Source organism: Neophocaena asiaeorientalis, unplaced genomic scaffold (genome assembly GCF_003031525.2).
Source record: "Neophocaena asiaeorientalis asiaeorientalis breed wild unplaced genomic scaffold, Neophocaena_asiaeorientalis_V1.1 scaffold30, whole genome shotgun sequence".
NCBI lineage: Eukaryota > Metazoa > Chordata > Mammalia > Artiodactyla > Phocoenidae > Neophocaena > Neophocaena asiaeorientalis.
Genome location: NW_020174923.1, coordinates 13,132,287 through 13,154,539, shown reverse-complemented (window position 1 = coordinate 13,154,539; position 22,253 = coordinate 13,132,287). Strand labels below are relative to the sequence as shown.

The window sequence follows — 22,253 nt, the reverse complement described above, 5'->3', positions numbered from 1 at the left end:
TTAGTTGGCCAACTTTCTCCATCCACCAGTTTATACTGGGGTCGTGTGTTGCAAAAGAAAAGAAGCTGTTTGTTAGTGGGCGGTAATTTCTAGTTATGGAGGATGCACCCTAGTGGCGATTTCGCTGGGATAGAGGCTTGGTTACTCCCCAGTAGGGGAGTCCTTATTTCTAGTCTGTTTCCAACTTCCCAGTGGCCTCCTTCTAGGGTTGGTGGCGATGCAGATCCCACAAGATTAGCCCACACCAGGTGATCTAGGTGCTCTGAAATGTGGACCAATCTTTGTGGGGGATGGGAGGGGAGACGCTGTCTACGAGGGCCTTAGTTATAAGGTCCCCCCTCTTATTGGGTCTTCGTTGCTGCCCGCGGGCTTTCTCTAGTTGTGGCGAGTGGGGGCTTCGTTACAGTGCACGAGCTTCTCATTGTGGTGGCTTCTCTTGTGGAGCATGGGCCGTAGGTGCACGGGCTTCAGTAGTTGTGGCTCATGGGCTCTAGAGCGCAGGCTCAGTAGTTGTGGCGCACGGGCTTAGTTGCTCTGCGGCATGTGGGATCTTCCCAGACCAGGGCTCGAACCCGTGTCCCCTGCACTGGCAGGCAGATTCTTAACCACTGTGCCACCAGGGAAGTCACAGATCCCCTCTTAAGTCAGCAATTAGACATTCCCAGACCCACTGTGGGGCTGTAGGAGATACCTGATATAGGTGGGTGCTTTCAGCAAGCAGTCCCTGGAGATAGGGTGAAGGTGGAGCAGGAAATAAGGGTTCTCTAGCCAAATAAATTACCCAGAGAGCCTCTCCAGCATTCAAGGAGACTGTTCAAAGAGGGCTTGTCCATGCTTTGTTACAGGTGATCAAGCAGTGAGGCCAAATACTCATTTGGCATGTGTCCAGTTCTCTATACAACCAGCTACAAGGACCCAAGGACTTCGGATGATTTGGGGGTCCTCTTCTTTCCCCAGCCAGGCAAAGCGATTTTCCTGAAACCTGACAAAAATAATATTTTTAAAGGGTTCACGTCTGAGGAGGGATTCCAAGAGATCTGTGATGGACAGTAGTGGGGAGAGACCTACCTGACAGAGACAGGTACCCTGCCCTGGGATGGCAAATTGGGGTAAGACAGACCAACACAAAAGATGTGCTCTTGGATTTTTTACTATATCCTAAAGGATATAGGGAACACAGCAGGGACTGGGTGGCTTGGGCGTTCTACAGTGTGGCTACTTACACAGACATTTGTTTCCAGTCAACAGGGTGCCCAGTGCTCATCTACCCTGGTCTGTGACTGACTTATCCTTTCACAGGAGTGTTCCAGTGGTGAGTGCCCTAGTGGCTTTTATGTGCTCGATCCGTGCCCACAGTTGCAGCAAGGATTTCCAAGAGCATTAGGACAGATAAGACCACACAGAACAGAGACTGAAGCTTCACTTGTATAAAGAACAGAGACTAGAACTTACAATACAGACAGAAAACAAGGCGATGTTCTTACCATGTGGTGGCCTCCAGAGGGCTTCTCGTCCAGTCCAGTCCCCTTGCTGGGAACCAGTCCAACTAGACAGCCTATTGTCCAATCTCACCCACTACTAGAGGATCGGCTATATTTAGATAACCAGTTGCCCAGTCCAGTCCTCTAGACAGAGGTCTGGCTCTAGCCAGGCCAGGATCCTTTCCTTCAACCAGCCAACCCCTACAACCAATCTTGGCTTTATTGGCTGAAGTAGGGTCAGGGCCCCCTGTGATGTGTAGCAAGCATCCTTGCTATAGATATGCAAGGGTAGGGAACCGGTCTTTACCTAGGGAGAACTCTACCTAACCCTTGGCTGCTTTTTGATCTCAGACTGGATTCAGTAGCCCTCACTGGCCCAGAGGTCAAGGATTGGGACAAACTACCCAGTTACTTAGCCAGCTTTGTCAATCCTAGGTCAGCAAGCAAGTCCTGGCTGAATTACTGGATAGAATGGCAGATCCAAAGCCACCCTCTGGCTGGCTCACTAAAATTTGTTACAGAATCAAGTTGTATGGACCTCCAAGGAGGGGTCCATACAACTTAATTCAGCAACAGAAGCAGTGTACATGTTCAATGCAATCCCTCCAATGTTCAAATGGTATTTTTCATGGAAACAGAACAAACAATGCTACCACACGTATGGAACAACAAAGAACTCTGAATAGCCTAAGCCATCCTGAGAAAGATGAGCACTGCTGGAATCATCTCCCTCCCTGACTTCACACTACATTACGAAGCTACAGTAACCAAAACAGTATGGTATTGGCACAAAAACAAACACATGGGCCAGAGGAACAGAATAGAGAGCACAGAAAGAAACCCATTTGTATGTTGTCTGTAAATTCATGAACAAGGAGTTAAGAACACAAAACGGGGGAAGGGGGAAAGACAGTCCCCTCAATAAATGTTGCCAAGAAAACTGGACACCATCAACAACACATACAAAATTAACTAAAATCCACAATTTTCCACATCAAGTCCTTCCTCTGCTGGGTCCTCTGAAAATGGACACCCAACCCCCCACCCCCGCCCTTAGCAGTAAGGCACACACAGGAAGCTTCTCCTCCCATTTTTCCTCACCTTTTACTCCCAAGGTGGTGCCTCCTGGTGGTTCCTGAAGACACTGGGTTCAGATCTGTCTGCATGGACTCAGCCAAGTGTTGTCCCAAAGCTGAAACCATGGTGGATCCTGAAGAGACCGAGCTTCTATCAGTGGCACAAGTAGCCAAGTTCCTTCATGAGCCAAGTCCACCAGTGGAACACACATGCCCCTCAAGTATCAGAGAGCTGGGCTTGGTGCCGCTGCTGGCCAGCTGGGAAGTGCAGACCTCAACCTCTCAGTTCCCTGGAGCCCACGCTCACAACTGGCGAGCCTGCAGAACCACTAAATTTGGAAATTCAAACTGAGATGGAGCCAAATATCCCATGACTTCTCCAAAAATAGTTATAGAATAATAAATTGGAAACCATATGCAATCAAAAGACTGTAGACACAAACTTTACAACTTACACCAAAATTCACTCAAAATTGTCCATAGACAAATTTAAAATGTAAAACTATAAAAATTATAGGTGAAAACATAGAAGGAAATCTACATAACCTTGGGTTTGGTGATGAATTTTAACACAGTCTCAAAAGCCTAAGAAATAATTTTTTTTTTTTTTTTTTTGTGGCACGCGGGCCTCTCACTGCTGTGGCCCTCCCGTTGCGGAGCACAGGCTCCGGACGCGCAGGCCCAGCGGCCATGGCCCACGGGCCCAGCCGCTCCGCGCCATGTGGGACCCTCCCGGACTGGGGCACAAACCTGTGTCCCCTGCATAGGCAGGCAGACCCTCAACCACTGCGCCACCAGGGAAGCCCAGAAATAAAAGTTTAAACATGGATTTTAAAAATTTTAAACTCTTATGAAATATCTTATTCAGAAAACCAAAAGACAAGCTACAAACTGAAAGAAAAATATTTTCAAAATACATAACTGATAAAAGATATGTACTCAAATTACACCAAGGACTCTAGAACAAACCCCATTAAAAATGGGTAAAGACTGGAACAGACACCTGGCCAAAGAAGATATACAGATAGTAAATAACATCATATACCATTAGGGTATTGCAAATTAAAACAATGAGATAGCACTGCACACCTATTAGAACTAATAAACTCAAAAAAAAGAAAAAAGAAAAAAAAAAAAACTACTGATTGATGGAGGGTGAGGAAAAACAAGAGCTCTCCTTCACTGCTGGTGAAATGCATATACAGCTACTTTAAAAGACATTTTAGAAGTTTTTTCCAAAGCTCAATAAGGCTCACCTGAGGGTCCAACATTGTGCGTCCAGTATTTAGACAACTGCTTTTAAGAACTATGTCCAAATGCAAACAAGGATGTAATTAAGCACAGCAACTCTATTCATAATGGCTATAAACTTAAAGAAACCAGGATGTCCTTCAGTAGAAGAATGCATAAGCAAATTGGGGTACATTCATTTCAAGGGGAGAAGAATATGCCACCCCAAAATATGCCTGTTGGCATAAGGATTACTTTGAGCTGATTTCTTTTTCTTAAAAAAGAAGACACATAAGAATCTCTGAAAATCAAGATTGCCCTTTTGTGAAGGAAGTTGACATTTATAAGGGAAGTCTCCATTTGAAAGGACTCTCTCTCCATACCAAGAATGGAAGGATGAATAAATCTCAAGAAACTCTTATCAGTGGAGAAGGTAAGATTTAAATCTGCACAACAACCATACCCTTCCTTCCTTTTTTTATCTTTAGATGAAGATGGTATTTAAGGTGATGGCTTGGGCCATTTCAGGGCGTTAACTCAGTTTTCCTGAATATCTCTTTTGCATATAGGAGGTACACACGTTATTAAACTTCTGAATGTTTTTCTCCAGTTCATCTGCCTTTCATTTTCATTACTACATGGGGGATCTCAATGAAGAACAAAGAAAGGTAGAGGGAAAATTATTTTCCCTCCCATATACATGCAGTGGAATAGCATTCAGAAATATAAAGGAATGAACCATCAACCCATGCAAAAAACATGAGTCTTACACATATATTGCTAAGTGAAAAAATCCAGTCTGAAGTGCTATACACTGTATGGCCCCATTTATGACATTCTGCAACAAGTAAAACAGAGAGATGGTAAACGGGTTATGGGTGGGAGTCTGAAATATTCCATATAATACTTTAGTGATGAATACCTGCCACTATGCATTTGTCTAAACCCATAAATTTTTACAGCCCAACAAATATAATATATTTAATTTTAGTTATTTAGGATATGGGAGTGCCACAGGATGCATTACAGAATTTAACAAAAACTGATTTAGAAATGTATTAAAAAATAACCTCACTGTTGGTGGTGGGACAAAAATTGCTGACCTCGGTAACTTTGGAAATAAATGGAATCTGTAGAATAAAGGTAACAGTGGACTCTAAACAGTGGACTCTATTTTATGTTTTTGTTTCTTTTTAAAAAAATTTTATTTATTTTTGGCTGTGTTGGGTCTTCGTTGCTGTGCGTGGGCTTTCTCTAGTTGCGGCGAGCAAGGGCTACTCTTTGTTGCAGTGCACGGGCTTCTCATTGCAGTGGCTTCTCTTGTTGCAGAGCATGGCCTCTAGGTGTGCGGGCTTCCGTAGTTGCAGCACGCGGGCTCAGTAGTTGTGGCGCACGGGCTTAGTTGCTCCGCGGCATATGGGATCTTCCCCGACTAGGGATCGAACACGTGTCTCCTGCATTGGCAGGCAGATTCTTAACCACTGCACTACTAGGGAAGTTCCTGGACTCTATTTTATAAAGTTATTTCCCTGGGGGTAGGAGCTAAGAATGCTGAAACCACTGTATTTGTAATCTGGAATGGAGCAAGCAATGAATTCAAAAAATGACAGATGGTGGAAGCCAGGTTTCTCACCATTGGAGTAGGAAGTTACAGATAAGCAAAGGGAGAAGGTTACAATATCCATGTAATAATGGATCAGGTTGGTGGCATTTATGTAAACTCATCTTTAGCTTAACATGGATACAAACAGTTCCACATAGAAATGTTTATAGGTCTTCCCTGGTGGCGCAGTGGTTAAGAATCTGCCTGCCAATGCAGGCGACACAGGTTCGAGCCCTGGTCCAGGAAGATCCCACATGCTGTGGAGCAGCTAAGCCCATGTGCCACAACTACTGAGCCTGCGCTCTAGAGCCCGTGAGCCATAACTACTGAGCCCGCGTGTCGCAACTACTGAAGCCCACGTGCTCTAGATCTCGTGCTGTGCAACAAGAGAAGCCACCGCAATGAGAAGCCTGTGCACCGCAATGAAGAGTAGCCCCTGCTCGCCGCAACTAGAGAAAGCCCGCGCGCAGCAATGAAGACCCAATGCAGCCAAAAATAAATTTTAAAAAAATGTTTATAATTAAGTATATACGCATAAGTTGGAATACATATTTCAGTGCATTATCAGCTGGGTACATTTAGCTTCCAAATGTAAGTTTTTTTTTTTTAAATGGGAGATCTTTTTTTGTTGTTGTTAAATATTTACTTATTTTAGCTGTGCCGGGTCTTAGTTGCGGCACATGGGGTTGAGGACTTCCTAGTTGTGGCATGCATGTGGGATCTAGTTCCCCGACCAGGGATTGAACCCGGGCCCCCTGCATTGGGAGTGCAGAGTCTTACCCACTGGACCAACCAGGGAAGTCCCCAAAGGTAAGTTTTTTAATACCATCCTCTAATAAAAGGAATCAGGGCTCTTTGAAGAAATGGCTGCTACTAGGACTGAGAGAGTAAATATATGAGCCAGGATAATGTTGAATTATCAGAAAGTAAAGAAGTACCAAGAAAAAAAAAAACCCACAAGATGTTTTCATTTGACACAATTCCACAAGACAATGAAAAAAGCTCGCAATATCCAAAGCAAGAATGAATTAAGCACCCAAATACTGTACTGCTGAATTATAACCACAAGTATAAAATAACTATTCAGGTGCCCACACTAGTAAAATGAATGATTACAAACATTTTTATGAATTGGGTTGAATAGAAATGTCCTATGCAGAAGAATTCCAAATAACTGATGTAGACACACAGCCATCCATCAAGGAGGTAACCCAACCCTCTTCTGAAGTGTGGGTTCTTCCTAAATAAGACATACAGTATGGACACGGGAAAAATAACTTCACAGGGAAAACTGATAAACACGACCTCAGCCATGTGACCAAAGTTAACATGAACGGTGATAAGTTGCCTTGAGAGCCTGCTCCCTTGACATAAAATGATGAGAATGCACTTGACCTCTCTGACCTAACTTCCTCAAAACACATAAACCCAATCTAATCATGAGAAAAACATCAAGTAAATCCCAATGCGGAACAGTCTACAAAATACCTGACTAGTCCTCCTCAACCCTGTCGAGGTCATAGAAACAAGGATAGTCTGAGAAACTGTCAAAACCCAGAATAGCCTGAACAGACATGATGACTATATGTCATGTGGTGCCCTGGATGGGATCTGGAACAGAAAAAGGTAGAACAAAGGGAACCAGAATAAAATATGGACTTCAGTTAATAAAAAGGTATTAATATGTGTTCATTAATTGTGACAGGTCTGTAGGAAGCTAAAAGGGAGGGAAAATTAAAAGTCAAATAAGAAAAAAACCTATTGTATCAAACTGGAAATATAGAGGAAATGGGTGATTTTGTAATAAAAACACATTAACAAAATGATTCTAAAATTAGGAAAATACAAACATACCAATTAGCCACCCAGGGACCTCTTTCCCCTGCTGGTTCTCCTCTCATTATGCTGGGGTTTCCCTCTCCTGGACAGGGAAGGAACAGGAACAGAGATGTCCAGCAGCTCCCCTACGATCTGACCCCACCCAGTGTCTTCACCTCCACCCACCATGACACCCTGAATGAGAACACCCTGCGAGAGGGAGTCTCAGGGATTACTGATTCTGATGTGTAAGCTAGGACTTTTTTGATTCCAAGGGACTGGACACACTGATGTAAAAATAATAAATTTCTTAATGATAGAAATATGTATTTCTACTTGCAAGAGGCAGTTATGGCAGTGGTTTGGAGCCTGGTGGGACAGGGGCTCACACTCTCATAGTGTGACCTGGTCCCTTTGTCCTACTAAGTGACTTTGTGGTGGCCCCATCCACAGGTAGTCTCTATCTCTACATCAGGGGCCTCCAGCAACTCCAGGCTGACACCCACTCATGTCCATTCTACTGGGAAGGGTCTCTCCTTCTTTAGGTTCCATGAAAAGTCACAGCTTTAAAGACCTTTGCTCAGCTTGGGTCACATTCTCATCCTTGAACAAGAGGATGGAACATGGGACTGGCTAGACATGGATCATATACCCATTTTTGAGGTGAGTGGAACATGGGATCAACCCTCTGCAAGTGTGGACTGGAAGCAGGTGGGATGTAATTCCCAAAAGCTGAGATGCTGAGAATAGATGCTGGGTTGGGGGAAGCAGCAGATTCCACATCACCGACAGCCCACTGCACAGCACAGAATCTGAAGTCCAAGGAGGGAAACGGTTCACTTAGGGTCAGGGGCTGTGGCCACCCTTCCAGTGCTCTTGCTGTCCTCCCAGGATGGCAAGAAGCTCTCCCACTTGCTGAAAAAGCAACTTTGTTGTTGGTGGGAAACTCAGGGCTCCTGCCTTGGGCATCGGGTCCACACATCTCAGAGATTGGTCAAGAATAGCCTGTGTGTCCTCGGAAGGCACAGAGATCTCATTCCTGTCCCTGGGAGGTGGGAGCCCAGGCATCATGCCCCATGTTCACATTTATCACCCACCCATGAAGAACAAATTTGCTCATTTTCCAGTCTCTTCTCTCTACAAAAAGTAGAGAAATTATTACTCAATGAAACAGTGGGAGTCTCAAGGATTATTTTATACCACGCTAACACAGTTGGTGGCTTTCCAGAGACCACAGGGTATGGGACAGGGATGCACTTATCTCCCCAACAATATGGCCTCAATGTGAAACTGTCTGAGTCCCAGATGCTTCAATACCTTTTTTTTTTTTAACACCTTTACTGGAGTATAATTGCTTTACAATGGTGTGTTAGTTTCTGCTGTATAACAAAGTGAATCAGCTATACATATACATATATCCCCATATCTCCTCCCTCTTGCGTCTCCTTCCAACCCTCCCTATCCTGCCCCTCTAGGTGGTGCTTCAATACCTTTGATTCTCAATGGATATGAATGTCAATCTTGGTTACAACCAGAAGGTTGAAGGATTGCAGGGCCACAGTCTGTGTATGGTTGTCATGACCAGGGCCACACTCAATGTTTGGAGGGTTATTACCTCTCTTGGCAGGCTAAGAGGCAATGAGGGAGGAGGCATTTGTTTCAACCACATGGATACTGGGAACTGAAACATCCCAAGGAACTGTCTAGGATAACCAGGTAGCTGTTCAATTACCCAGCAGCACAACTGGCTCAGTAATTGGCCACAGGGGCTTGAGGGGCAAAGGCTGACCTGAGCTGGAGGACCATGGATGCCTCCCTGGATGCTCAGAGGCCAAGGGCTGTTCTGAGACTTGACTGTTTTTACACCCATGCAGATGGAACAGAGGATCCATCCAGTCCCAGGAGGGCCCCACCAGCCCTCAACAAGGTAGCACCGATGGGCCGGCAGCTTGATGCACCCAGTCCTGTATAAATCCACACATGTCTTGAGAGTACCTTGCATGTCAGGGCTGCGCTGGACTGTGGCTGCTCAGACAGAGTGGGGCCAGCATCCCTTCCCAGGTGGGAGGGTAGAGGGAAACCCTGCATGATCTCTGAGACCCTAAGTACCCTTGACTGAGGCTGAGTTCAATTTGAATCAGTTGAGTGACTAGAGCAGACATTACATTCATCTATCAGGGGCCAGGGCTGGAGGGGCAGAAAAACAATGGCCTAGCTCAACCTTGATCCTCACCCTGACACTGATCCTAATCCTAAACTCGGACCCTGACCCTAAACCCTGACCTAACCTTAACCCTAGCCCATACCCTAAACCTAACCCATACCCATACCCGTATCCTACCTGTATCCCAATCCTAACCCATAACCTAACACAATGAGACCAAAACCATAAAGCTTAATAAAGAAAACTACAACCGTGACCAAAACCATAAAATATTCATTAACCATACATATGTCATAACCATAAACCATAACCCAGCCCCAGCCCCCGCAAGTCTCAGCCCTAACACTAACCCTCCAAACCACTAGCACCAAGCCAAATCTAATCACGTCATACAAATACATCATAAAAAAGAAAACTACATCAGTATAACTTAGGAATGTAAGAATGCTCCACAAAATAAGAGCAACATGAAAGCAAAAGAATATTAAACGGATGATGCCATAAGCGTCTCTACACCAGAAATTTCAGCTTGTTCAACATATTAAAGCTAAGCAACGTATTTAAACCACAATAAAGGTGTGAAGTAAAAACACATGATCAGGGCTTCCCTGGTGGCGCAGTGGTTGAGAGTCCGCCTGCCGATGCAGGGTACGCCGGTTCGTGCCCCAGTCTGGGAAGATCCCACATGCCGCGGAGCGGCTGGGCCCGTGAGCCATGGCCGCTGAGCCTGCGCGTCCGGAGCCTGTCCCGCAACGGGAGAGGCCACAACGGTGAGAGGCCCGCGTACCGCAAAAACAAACAAAAAAACAAAAAACCCCCCACATGATCCTATCAATTATTGCAGAAAAAGCTATAATCAAAATCCAGTGCTATTTCATGATACAAACACTCAAAAGTAGGAATAACAACCTAAATGTCCATTGATAGAGGAATGGATAAAGAAGATGTGTACATATAAACAATGGGATATTACCCACCTGTAAAAGAGAACGAAATAATGCCATTTGCAGCCACATGGATGGACCAAGAGATTGTCATACTGAGTGAAGTAAGTCAGAGAAGGACAAACATTGTATGATATCGCTTATATGTGGAATCCAAAAAAATGAACTTATTTACAAAACAGAAATAGAGTCACAGATGTATTGGTATATAGATAACAATCTTATGGTTACCGGGGGGAAAAGAGGGGGAAGGATAAATTGGGAGATTGGGATTGACATATACAATTACTATATATAAAACAGATAACTAATAAGGACCTACTGTAGAGCACAGGGAACTCTACTCAATACTCAGTAATGACCTACATGTGAAAAGAATCTAAAAAAGAGTGAATATATGTATATGTATAACTGATTCACTTTGCTGTACAGCAGAAAGTAACAACATTGAAAATCAACTATACTCCAATAAAATTTTTTTTAAAAAGTAGTAATAAAAGGATATTTGTTCAGTATGGAAAAGAGTAGTACACAAAGCCACAGAAAACATCATACTCGATGTTAAAGCCTGAAAGATTTACTCCTGAGATCGGGAACAAGGCCAGGAAGCTGGCCTTCACTGCTGTTAATAGTGTACTGGAAGTTCTAACCAGAGTCTCGAGGTAAGAAATAAAAGGCATCCATGTGTGAATGGAAAAATTAAAGCTGTGTCTATTCACAGATCACATCTTGTATATAAAACTTCCTATAGCAACAAAAAATTATTTGAGCTATCAACTAATTCAGCAAAATTATAGGACAAATTATCAATTCACGAAAATCTATCTTATATGTGTACACTAGCAATAAGTAATCTGAAAAACAATTTATGAAAACAATTCCATTTAAAATAATGTCAACGTTAATATTTAGGAATATACGTGATCAAGATATGACTTGTTTTTATGTATGTAAAGTTGTTTGTACGTTCGAAATTACTGGGAAGTAAGTTACTTTTCAAAACGCCCTGTCATTACCATGCCAGAAAAGCAGAGAAAACATCAAACTTCCATATAGAGGCCAAGCCTTACCCAGATCCAGTTCACCCAAAGTCCACATGGAATTTACAGGCACTGTGGGAAGATTAGATTAGGAGCCACTATGTCCTTGGTGTTGTGGATGATCTGGATGCAATAGAAACAGTGGGATTTTCAAGTTCCAATTTTCTACCTCATCACACCAAAAAAACTATTAGAACTAATACATGGATTCAGTAAAGTTACAAAATCAATACACACAAGTCAATTGCATTTCTAAACACTAGTAATGAACCATCAGAAAGAGAAAGAAAACAACCCTATTACAATTGCACCAAAAAGAACAAAATACCTAGGAATAAATTTAACCAAGGACTTGAAAGACCTACACACTGAAAACTTTAAGACATCGATGAAGAAATTGAAAAAGACACAAATAAATGGAAAGATATCCCCTTCTCAGGGAATGGAAGAATTAATATTGTTAAAATTTCCATTCTGCCCAAAGCAACGTACACAGTGAATGCCATCCCTACCAAATTTCCAATGGTATTTTTCACAGAAATAAAACAAATCATCCCAACAGGGCTTCCCTGGTGGCGCAGTGGTTGAGAGTCCGCCTGCCGATGCAGGGGACACGGGTTCGTGCCCCGGTCCGGGAAGATCCCACATGCCGCGGAGCAGCTGGGCCCGTGAGCTATGGCCGCTGAGTCTGCGCGTCCGGAGCCTGTGCTCCGCAACGGGAGAGGCCACAACGGTGAGAGGCCCGCGTACCGCAAAAAAACCCCAAAACCAAACAAACAAAAAAACTGACATAAAACTCAGTTTTCCACGTTAAGCCCTTCCTGGGGGTCATGAAGACGGACACCTCTCCCTCAGCAGTCAGTCACACACACACACAGGAAGCTTCTCCTCACTTCTCCTCACCTTTTCCTCCTGGCGTCTCCTGGGTCGTCAGGAAACCCAGCTCCTGTCAGCATGGACACAGCCCCGTGTTGTCCTGCAGCCCAAGCCCCGGCGAGTCTAAAGGAGACTCAGCTCCTGTCAGCAGAGACGCTGACCCGGCCATCCCTGCACAAACTCTGGCGGCGCCTGAGACAAACTCCTGTCAGCTGCGCGCAGAGCCAAGACCGGTGGAACGCGCGTGCGCCGTGAGTCACAGAGGCGGGCTCAGTCTCGTCTGTGGTCAGCGCGGGACATGCAGGCTGCACCTGACTCACAGTTCACTGGAGACAGCGCACCCTGCTGGTAGAACGGCTGAACCCGCTAAACTGCAGAAATTCAAACTGAAGTGGAGACAGTGTCCTAAAACTTTTCCAAAAATAGTTAAGGAACAATTCATTGGATACCATATGGCATGAAATGACGCAAACTTCACAACTTACACCAAATTCATTCAAAATTATTCATAGACAAACTTAAAATGCAAAACTATTCAAAATTATAGAAGTAAACAGAAGAAAATCAATAGGAGCTTGGGTTTGGTCATGTAGATCATGAGCTTTGAGTTTTAACACACAACACAAAAAGGCAATCCACAAAGAAAAATAAGGACCTCTGTCATCACAAAGCTACCTCACACCTCAGGAATCACAACAGACGATTCCCAGAATGAACTGATTTGCAGGAGGCAGCATGCCTGCAGCCCTCAGCCCTCAGCCCCCAGGTGGTGCACCTTTCATAGGAGAGATTTATTTCCTGCTTTCCAGGAGACACAGGGAATATGCAAAGTGTCTCTCTTGCATGGGTCTTTTCTTAAGTAACATTAATTCAAAAGAATTAATATGTCATTAAGACATATTTAGAAGTGACCTGCTCTGGGCCCTAACAATATATACATACATACATACATACATACAAGAAAGAGAGAGACAGAGAAACAGAGAGAGACAGGCACTGACAGACAAAGAGAATGAACGCAAGGGAGAGGGACTGAGTAGAAGTCACAGACTTTTCATAAATCAGTCTTCGTGTTAGAACCCAGTCACAATGTCCATGCACCCTGGAGGGGTGGGGATTACACAAGGACGTTTGACCAGGAGGCACCACAGAGGCTGAGATGAGACACTGGTTCCTGAATCTAAACATAACAGGAGGGCTTCCCTGGTGGTGCAGTGGTTAAGAATCCTCCTGCCAATGCAGGGGACGCTGGTTTGATCCCTGGTCCGGGAAGATCCCACATGCCGCGAAGCAACTAAGCCCGTGTGCCACAACTACTGAACCTGCACTCTAGAGCCCATGAGCCACAACTACTGAGCCCGCATGCTGCAACTACTGAAGCCCACACGCCTAGAGCCTGTGCTCCGCAACGAGAAGCCACCACGATGAGAAGCCCGTGCACCGCAATGAAGAGTAGCCTCTGTTCACCACAACTAGAGAAAGCTGGCGCACAGCAATGAAGACCCAATGCAGACAAAAATAATAAATAAATTAATTAATTAAAAAAACCCAGGAGAACCTGGAAGGTTGTATGCCAAAGGGGACGATGTCTGAATTTTATTTAATTTCAACCCTCCCACGGTGGAGGAGGGATGGGAAACAGGCAGGAAGGGGAGTGACTTTCCCTAGATCCCAGAGCAGACCCAGGCCTGTTTCAGTTGTATTCTGTGCTACGCCAGCCCTTTACGTAATCCTTCCTTTGCTAAGTTTCTGCATGAGCTACATGTGATACCAGCCCAGGGGGTTTTACAGGCACTGTAGGTGTTTATAGGTCTATACACGTGATGGACTCCCTAGGAAGTAGCTGCTAGAATGACCTCCACTGTGCAGGTGGGAGACTGGGGAGTTCCTGAGAGGCACATGGCTTGTCAGGGCCACATCACTGGGGAGGAGGAGGAGCCAGGTCTGAAAGCAGCTGTGTCCTCAGCTGGGGTCCTGGCTGCACCCTGGCCTCCCCAGGGCTGTGGAGTGGGCTGTGTTGGTGTCACTGTGCATGGACATGGCATGGGGGGGTCGGTGAGCACTCAGCAGCTCAGAGGTGCCCTTGGGGAGCTCTGTGTAAGGAAGAAATCTGGGTAAAGGGACCCTAGGAAGCGACCTCACTTCCCTGGCAATAGAGCCCAACACAACTTGGAACCTGAGTAACTAGGCACCCACATTCTAAAGAAGCCCCTACCCGGTTCACTTGGTTGGAGATGCTCAAATGGATATGTTCTGCTGTGTCCCAATATCCTGAGGACATGGTCTCAGGAAAGTCCACAGTGAGAGCCTTTACTGATGCTCCAGACGTTAGGTCAGGTCTCACCCCAGATGCCTTTGGCCATTTGCCCAGAGGGACCCAAAGGTAACAAACGGAGGCCCAGGGCAGGCCAGCCTAGGCCAGGCCACCACTCTGATCCCACCCAGGTAGCCCTGTGTCCCCTCCCTGTATGTGTGGAGGTGGGGGATTTACGTGGGGTAGGTCTGCCTCAGCAGGAGCAGGCTGATGAGGGGTCAGAAGCCTGGTGGGCCGGTCATGTCCACACCCCAGGTTAAAGCTGGCTGGGTAGGATGTGGAGAGCTGGGGCAGCGCCCTTCTGCCCAAAGTTTACCCCAAGCCCTCCAGATGTATCTCTTTCCTCCTGGGTGGATATCTGAGCGGACACATGTCTGTGCCTGATCGGGGAGCAGAGGTCAAGTGGGCAGAAGAATCAGTGATTATGGCTGGACAGGGCTCTGATACCTCTGGGCTGGGCCGGGCCGGGCCGGCTGCTGGTCACTGTCATTGCAGAGCCCCACTCTGGAGATAAGCGAGGACTGGTCGACAGGGACTCCCAATCCATCTCCCCAAGAGAGGGGGCCGTGCGCCACACTGCCAACGAGGGCCAACGCAGGATCCCACTGAGTGTGGCCATGGAGGGTTCTCCAGAACCAGGACCCAGAGATGAAGGCCTCCTGCCCAGACACCACCCAGGCCGCTCCCCAGGGTCCTGTCCCCGGCTTACATGCAGCTCAGCATATCTGGCTCTGACCTGGAGCACCGTGTCAACCTTCGCCTGAGTCAGCTGGAGGCCCTAGAGCCTCTCACTGTGGCAGAGCCCAAAGGAGAGAAGGGGTGGGTGCGTGTGAGTGTGTGGGGAGGGGTGAGTGCTGGGCCACACAGGGAGGAGTACCTAGAGGCTGGTGTTGGGCCAGGAGCAAAGACTGGCATCAGACCACCCATCTGGTGGGCTGCAGTCAAAGAAGACATCCTGCTATGGGTTCCTGGGCTGGGACTTCTCTGGAAGGCTCTGGGAAGATTTCTGTCCTTGGAAAGGCTCGTGAAAAGGCAGGCCTGTGGGTAATCTTTTCTTTTCTCACAGCTCCAGCAGGAGACCCAGATCCAGATGTTAATTTACCACCCCTGCAGGGAGAACCTGCAGGAGACCCAGCGCCATTTCCGAAATCACCAGCCCCATGGGCAGAGCCAGATCTGCAACCACCATCACTGTCAGCTCCAGATTTATACCATCAACCCTCCCCCGACCTGAAATTTACTTTACTTCCCCTGTCGTTGTTTGTGTGTTTTATTGTTTTCTTTCACATTATTTATGACATCCTGTATTTTAAGTGTTTTAAGTGTAAAATAATAAAATTTAAACTTTTTCAGTTTTAAACTGTACGATTCAGGGGCATTAAGTACATTCACAATCCTGGCAACCACCGCCACTGTCAGCTCCAGACTGTTTCATCCCCCAAATAAAATCCTGTAGCCAACGCTTGCACTCCCCGTTCTTCCCTCCTCCACCCTCTCACAACCCCTAAGCCTCTTTATTTCTATGTTTCTTTACCTATTCGGGATGGTTCCTATAAATGAAATCATACAAAAGGTGGCTTTTGGTGTCTGCCCACATATTTTAAGAGGGGACTGGTGAACTTTTGTTTTTATTTGAAATAGCATTTTTGTTATTTGAAAGGGAAATCTAGATGGATTAAAGATGAGATGTACAAGATTTTAGTAAATATGTGCATAATTTCGGGGTAGACGCTGCTGTTCTAAGTGTGACACCGGAGCCAGAAGACAGAAGGGAAATGCTTAGCTTCTCATGTGGCAAAAGCCCACACTGTAGTCCAAAAATCTCTCAAAAATCAATGTTCTAAAAAGAAACAGAGCAAACACACATAATTTCAACAAGAGGCCATGCATACGGCCAATATATCTTAGAGATGCTTGACGACTCAGGTTAGGGCACACGCAAACATAAATTCTATGGAGAGAGCGTTGGTCACCATCACACTGGCAGGTTTTTAGTCTGGTGACCACCAGCCCTGGTGACAACATGGGGAAGCAAAGGCCCCAGCAGATCCCCTAGAGGGAAGAGTGAATGCACAGTCCTCTAGGGGAGAACAGTGTGCAAGACCCATCAAAGTTCCACAGGTATATCCCTTTACTACCAGTGCTAATCCTTAGAGTTGATCCCACTGAAATTCCTGCACAACTTTTCAAAGATGTCTTTTCAAGAGTATTCATCACAGCACTGGTTGAAATAGTAGGGAATTGTAAGCAACACTAATGTTCATGGAGGGGAAAATGATCTATCAGTTCTGGTCCACACAGATGAATGAATGCTGTGCAGTTGGGGAAAGTGGGTGCAGGGTCTCTACCTGATGACAGGGGAGAGAGGGGACTTCAGGGTTCTTTATGTGGGATGCACGTGGACCAACCGTCTGCATCCAGGATCCCATCTGTAAGACTACATACATCTGAAATCAACGTAGATGTAAACGAATCTGCTTTTGTGAGAGTGAGAGAGACAGAGATAGAGACAGAATGAGACAGAGCCTGAGAGATATGCACCAAACCACTCATGACAGTCGCCTCTGGGGGTGGGATTTGCAAATATCTTCTCCTTAGGTGATATTTCAATTTCTTATAATGTGTGTGTATTACCTTTATAACTCCAAAAAGATTATAATCATATGTGCTCCATTCATCACGCATCTATGGAGTAGTAATTAAATTACATTATTTCATTTTTATTTTTAAAAGATTTACTACAAGGATAATAAACATTTATGAGAGTGAAATAATGAATTCTAAAGGAATTAAGAATCAAGTAAAGAACAAAATCTTTTGGTGACTCAGTTTCAGGCCAGCTAGGTGGCAGGACATGGCAGGGTTGGGGCAAGTTTCTCCAGGAGGTTATGTATGTTCTGAATCAGCATCCACTGGAGGTGAGGAAGGAAGTACAAGACCTGTACACTGAAAACTACAATAGCTTGTTGAAAGAAATTAAGAAAGACCTAGGGACTTCCCTGGTGCCACAGAGGTTAAGAATCCACCTGCCAATGCAGGCGACACAGGTTCGAGCCCTGGTCCGGGAAGATCCCACATGCTGCGGTGCAACGAAGCCCGTGTGCCACAACTACTGAGCCTGCACTCTAGAGCCCACGAGCCACAACTACTGAGCCCGCCTAGGGCCCGTGCTCTGCAACAAGAGAAGCCTCCGCAATGAGAAGCCCGCACACTGCAACGAAGAGTAGCCCCCGCTCACCACAACTAAAGAAAGCCCGCATGCAGAAACAAAGACCCAACACAGCCAAAAATAAATAAATTTTTTTAAAAAGACCTAACTTAATGCAAAATAATCCCATATTCATGGATCAGTAGGCTTAAGTCTATTAAGATGGCAATACTCCATAAATAGACCAAAAGATTCAAAGAATCCCTACCAAATTCCCAGGTGGTGTTTTGCAGAAATTGACAATCCATCTAAAATTCATGTGGAAAATGTAACGGACTCAGAATAGATCAAGGAATCTTGAAAAAGAAGAACAAAGTTGGAGGTATGGAGAGCCAGGCGGAACCCTATGGTTGGTATAAAAACTGTTTAAGCTGAAGATACGTGAGATTCAAAACATGCAGGAAAAAAACCTTCTTGGAGCTCCCCTTATCGGAATAAAAGCTGAAACTTCTTAGAATGACCATGGCCATAAATTCCCTCTTCAGAGTGGCCTCTCTTCCCAGAAGAGAGACCAAGAGTAAACCTACCATAAATCCTTCTGCAGGGTGTTTTATGACCCTGAAGAAGATGCAAAGATCACGCATCCTTGTACAGACAAACACTGTCACAAACTTTCTCGTTGTTTTCCAAAATACCCGTTTGTATTCCTGGAGAAACCTATCTGTTCTTCCCATAGAAGCCAATTCTACCCTCTTTGTTTCCCCTATTAAGTTAGGTTTATAAGCCTTTAACTTTCACCATTTATCACGTTAGTTACTTTTTTGGTTGGCTGTCTTCTGTAAGTTTAATTTACAAGCCCCAGCCACCAATCCTGAGAAGGCGGAGGAAAATTTTCTGCTCCCTCACAGTTTTGGCAAAAACAAAGGGAAGGCTGGGACACACCACTCACTCCAGAGGCTGTGACGGGATCTCAGGATGTCTGAAAGAACTAAGAAAAGGTAAAAATTCTGACCAAGTCAGCCTCCCAGATATCTGCTCTGAATGGGTCAACTTAGGGCAGTAACAGTCTCTCCTTGTCTCCTTTCCAAATTTAGACTGGTAGGAGGAAACACTTGGAGGGACTACTTCTCTGGGTGTTGTAATCTTGCATGACCCTCAGTTTTGGGGTCCCTTCCCTCCAGGCACAGCACTGCTTTCCCTTTTGCTCTATTTGGTGTCCTGGGAGCTTGGCTTGGATCCAGTGAGTATGTTCTCTCTATGGCTTTCCTCCTGTGGGGAACACCGCTTGTGTACCCTGCATCCGTAGACAGCCAATTGTCACATTTGGGGCCTCAGAATTTGTAGCTGGCTGACCAGAAATGTGGGCTGCATCCCACTTGAGGCTGATGTCCTACCTATGGAGGCTGCCAGCTCTTAGGGGTTCATCTAGTCTATTTCTTTTGGCTGTCTTTGGTAGTGACTCACTAGATCACGGGGGATGCCTTTTTCACCCTCTTTAGTGACACCTTTTTGTCCATGGTTAAGCAATAAAATGGCTTACTGGATTTGTGTCATGTTTGGAATATACATTTGGAGACTCCCTGGGAGGAAAAAGAGAGTTCAATACTGCCAGGAGAATTTACTGGTTGCTTTGGCCAAATACCTGATAAGACGATATTTGCAAGGATTTTTTAAAAAGGTTCTCACCCTAAAACAAATATCCTATTGAAACCTCTCAGATGATCAAATTAAAAGAAAGACAAAGGAAGATCATGGTGAGCCTAAGAACACTTCTTTAACAAAACAAAAGAACAGGGCTTCCCTGGTGGCGCAGTGGTTGAGAGTCCACCTGCTGATGCAGGGGACACGGGTTCGTGCCCCGGTCCAGGAAGATCCCACATGCCGTGGAAAGGCTGGGTCCATGAGCGATGGCCGCTGAGCCTGCGCTCCGCAACGGGAGAGGCCACAGCAGTGAGAGGCCCGCGTACCGCAAAAAAAAAAAAAAAAAAAAAAGAAGTTGAATGGGCACGTCAGCCTCTTGATGTTATCATTGAGTGGGATATGCAATTCTTTGAAGAATTAAAAGCAGCCATCCTTGCTTTACTAATCTCATCGATACAGAAACAGAACTGTGGTTCTAGGAGGAATTCAAAGCCCACCCACCCATCTCACCGATATCAAAGCCTCTACTTCCTTCTCATGTCAGGTCATTAGAAAATGAACTGTCCTACACTCAAGAAAGAAGAAAAACGTAAATAGTAATTGCCCTACACCTCTGATAACAAGAAATATGCCCCCAGAATTCCTTCTTTAAAATGCTTACATCCCTCCTCAGGCCCTTCTACCAGCAAGAGCCGTGTTCTCCAGGTCCTGCGAACCATGTCTTTATTATTTCTTTTTTTAAATTAAATTTATTTTTTTATACAGCAAGTTCTTATTAGTCAACAATTTTATACATATCAGTGTATACATGTCAATCCCAATCACCCAATTAATCACACACCCACATTTTTCACCATTGAGAACGACGTTTGCTGTGGGTTTGTCGTATATGGCCTTTATTATGTTGAGGTAGGAGAACCATGTCTTTAAATGCGAACATCCAAGGATATAAGTCTAACTTGAGGGTGCCTTTCTTTTAATTGTGCTTCTTGCTTCCTGTCATAAAGTATGAGACATTTATTTCTTCACATGAAGTGCAATTAACACTCCCTCCCCCCCAAAAAAAGTGCAATGCTTTCTTCCTTTGCATGCCCAACCATTGGAAAGTAACCTAGTTCACTAAATGCACTATCTGAGACTGAAAAGGAAAAGGCTAACTGTAGACAAACTGGATATTTTACCCACTCAGATTGGCTTTAAAAAACACCAAGATGGACACATGGTATTTCCAGAAGTTCCTTTGTTACAGACTTTGGTCCACAGCCTCCATAAGGTTACATATCAGGGCAAATCCAAATCTTAAAAGTCTTCTCCACAAATATTAGTAAAAAGCTTTAGTTCTCACTAAGCAAGTAATCTTTCTTGTTTCATCTGCCAGAAACACAATTCAGAGCCTATTATTTTATATAAACTGATGATTATATTACTCAGTTTTACTGACTCATGGCTAAAATTTTGCAAAAAAAAAGATACTATATCTATTTGCATTTGTCTGTATGATTATGGACGACTTTTTATCACAGCAGGGGGTGCTCCTCAACCAAGAACCTAGGAGGGTAAAGGGAAAATTATTTTTCCTCCCATACACGTTTTCGAATACTATTCAGAAATAGGAGGAAATAAATTATCAATGCATGCAAAAAACATGGATGAATCTTACATGTATATTGCTAAATGAAAGAATTCAGTCTAAGGAGGCTACACACTGTATGACTCTGTTTATATGACATTCTGGAACAGGTAAAACAGAGGAGGTAAACAGGTGATGGGGTGGGGGGTTGAAATATTACATATGATACTTTAGTGATGGACACCTGCCACTATGCATTAGTCTTTTCTAATGGATTTTTACAACCTAACAAGTAAATCATATTATATTTAAATTTAGCTTTTTTATGATATGGGAGTGTCACAGGATGGAATAGAGAATATGACAAAGAATCTAACTGATTTAGAAATGTATGAAAAAAAAAACTCACTGTTGGTGGTGGGGCAAAAGGTACTGACCTAAGTAACTATGGAAAAGAACGGAATCCATGGAACAAAGGCAAAATGTAGCATACACAAATACTGGACTCTGTAAGTTCTTTCCCATGGGGGTATTAGCTAATAATGAAACTACTATATCTGTAATCTGGAATGGAACAAGAAATGAATTCAATGAATGACAAAAAGCCAGGTTTCTTATCGTTGGAGTGGGAAGTTACAGATAAACAAAGGCAGAAGGTTATAACATCCATGTAATAATGGATAGATTAGATTTCCTCAATTTTAAACACTTTTCTGCATCAAAAGGTGCTATCCAGGAAGTGAAAACACAGCTCACAGAATAGAAGAAAGTATTTCACATGATATATCTGATAAGAGTCTGTTCTTCAGAATATATCAAGAACTTTTACAAATCATCAACAAAAAGACAACTCAAGTTTTAAAATGGAAAAGAACTTGAACAGACTCGTCTCCAGACAAGAAATACAAATGGTCAACAAGCACATAAAAGATGTCAAACATCAATAGTCATGGTGGAAATGCAAATGAATACCATAATGTGATCCCCCTTCACAAACACTAGAATGGTTATAATCAAGAAAACTGAAAGTATCAAATGTTAGCAACAATGTAGAGAAATCAGAACCCTCAAATATTGCTGGTGGAAATGGAAAATACTGCAGCATATGTGTACACTAGTTTGGCATTTCCTCAAAAAGATAAAAAAAATACAATTACCATAAGCTTCAACAAACCCACTCCTAGATATAGACCCTGAAGAATTGAAAACAGTGTTCAAACAAAAACCTGTACATTAATATTCATAGCAGCACCATTCACAATAGCCAGAAGATAGAAATGACTGAAACGTCTATCAAAGGGTGAATGGATAAAGAAAATGGGTAGATCCATAAACTACCCTATTATTC

The 22,253-nt window shown here is 44.3% G+C and overlaps 1 protein-coding gene and 1 long non-coding RNA gene across 5 annotated transcripts in view; one reads left to right on the top strand and one right to left on the bottom strand.

The window, feature by feature from the left end:
- LOC112410235 (zinc finger protein 501-like) overlaps window positions 1-22,253 on the bottom strand; it is a 40,856-nt gene that overhangs the window by 8,395 nt on the left and 10,208 nt on the right. For 2 of the 4 annotated variants that reach the window (XR_003005389.1, XR_003005387.1), the window contains exons 1-3: window positions 12,260-12,569; window positions 2,583-2,886; window positions 782-982 (exon numbers count right to left, since the gene is read on the bottom strand). The gene's annotated coding sequence lies outside the window, so the exon portion shown is untranslated. Of the gene's footprint in view, window positions 1-781; window positions 983-2,582; window positions 2,887-12,259; window positions 12,570-22,253 lie in introns of those variants that run through there. The other 2 variants (XR_003005390.1, XR_003005388.1) reach the window with 2 other exon arrangements.
- On the top strand, window positions 941-2,703 carry LOC112410237 (uncharacterized). Its single transcript, XR_003005394.1, has 3 exons — window positions 941-1,081; window positions 1,242-1,312; window positions 2,597-2,703. It is a non-coding gene; the product is annotated as an uncharacterized LOC112410237 (long non-coding RNA).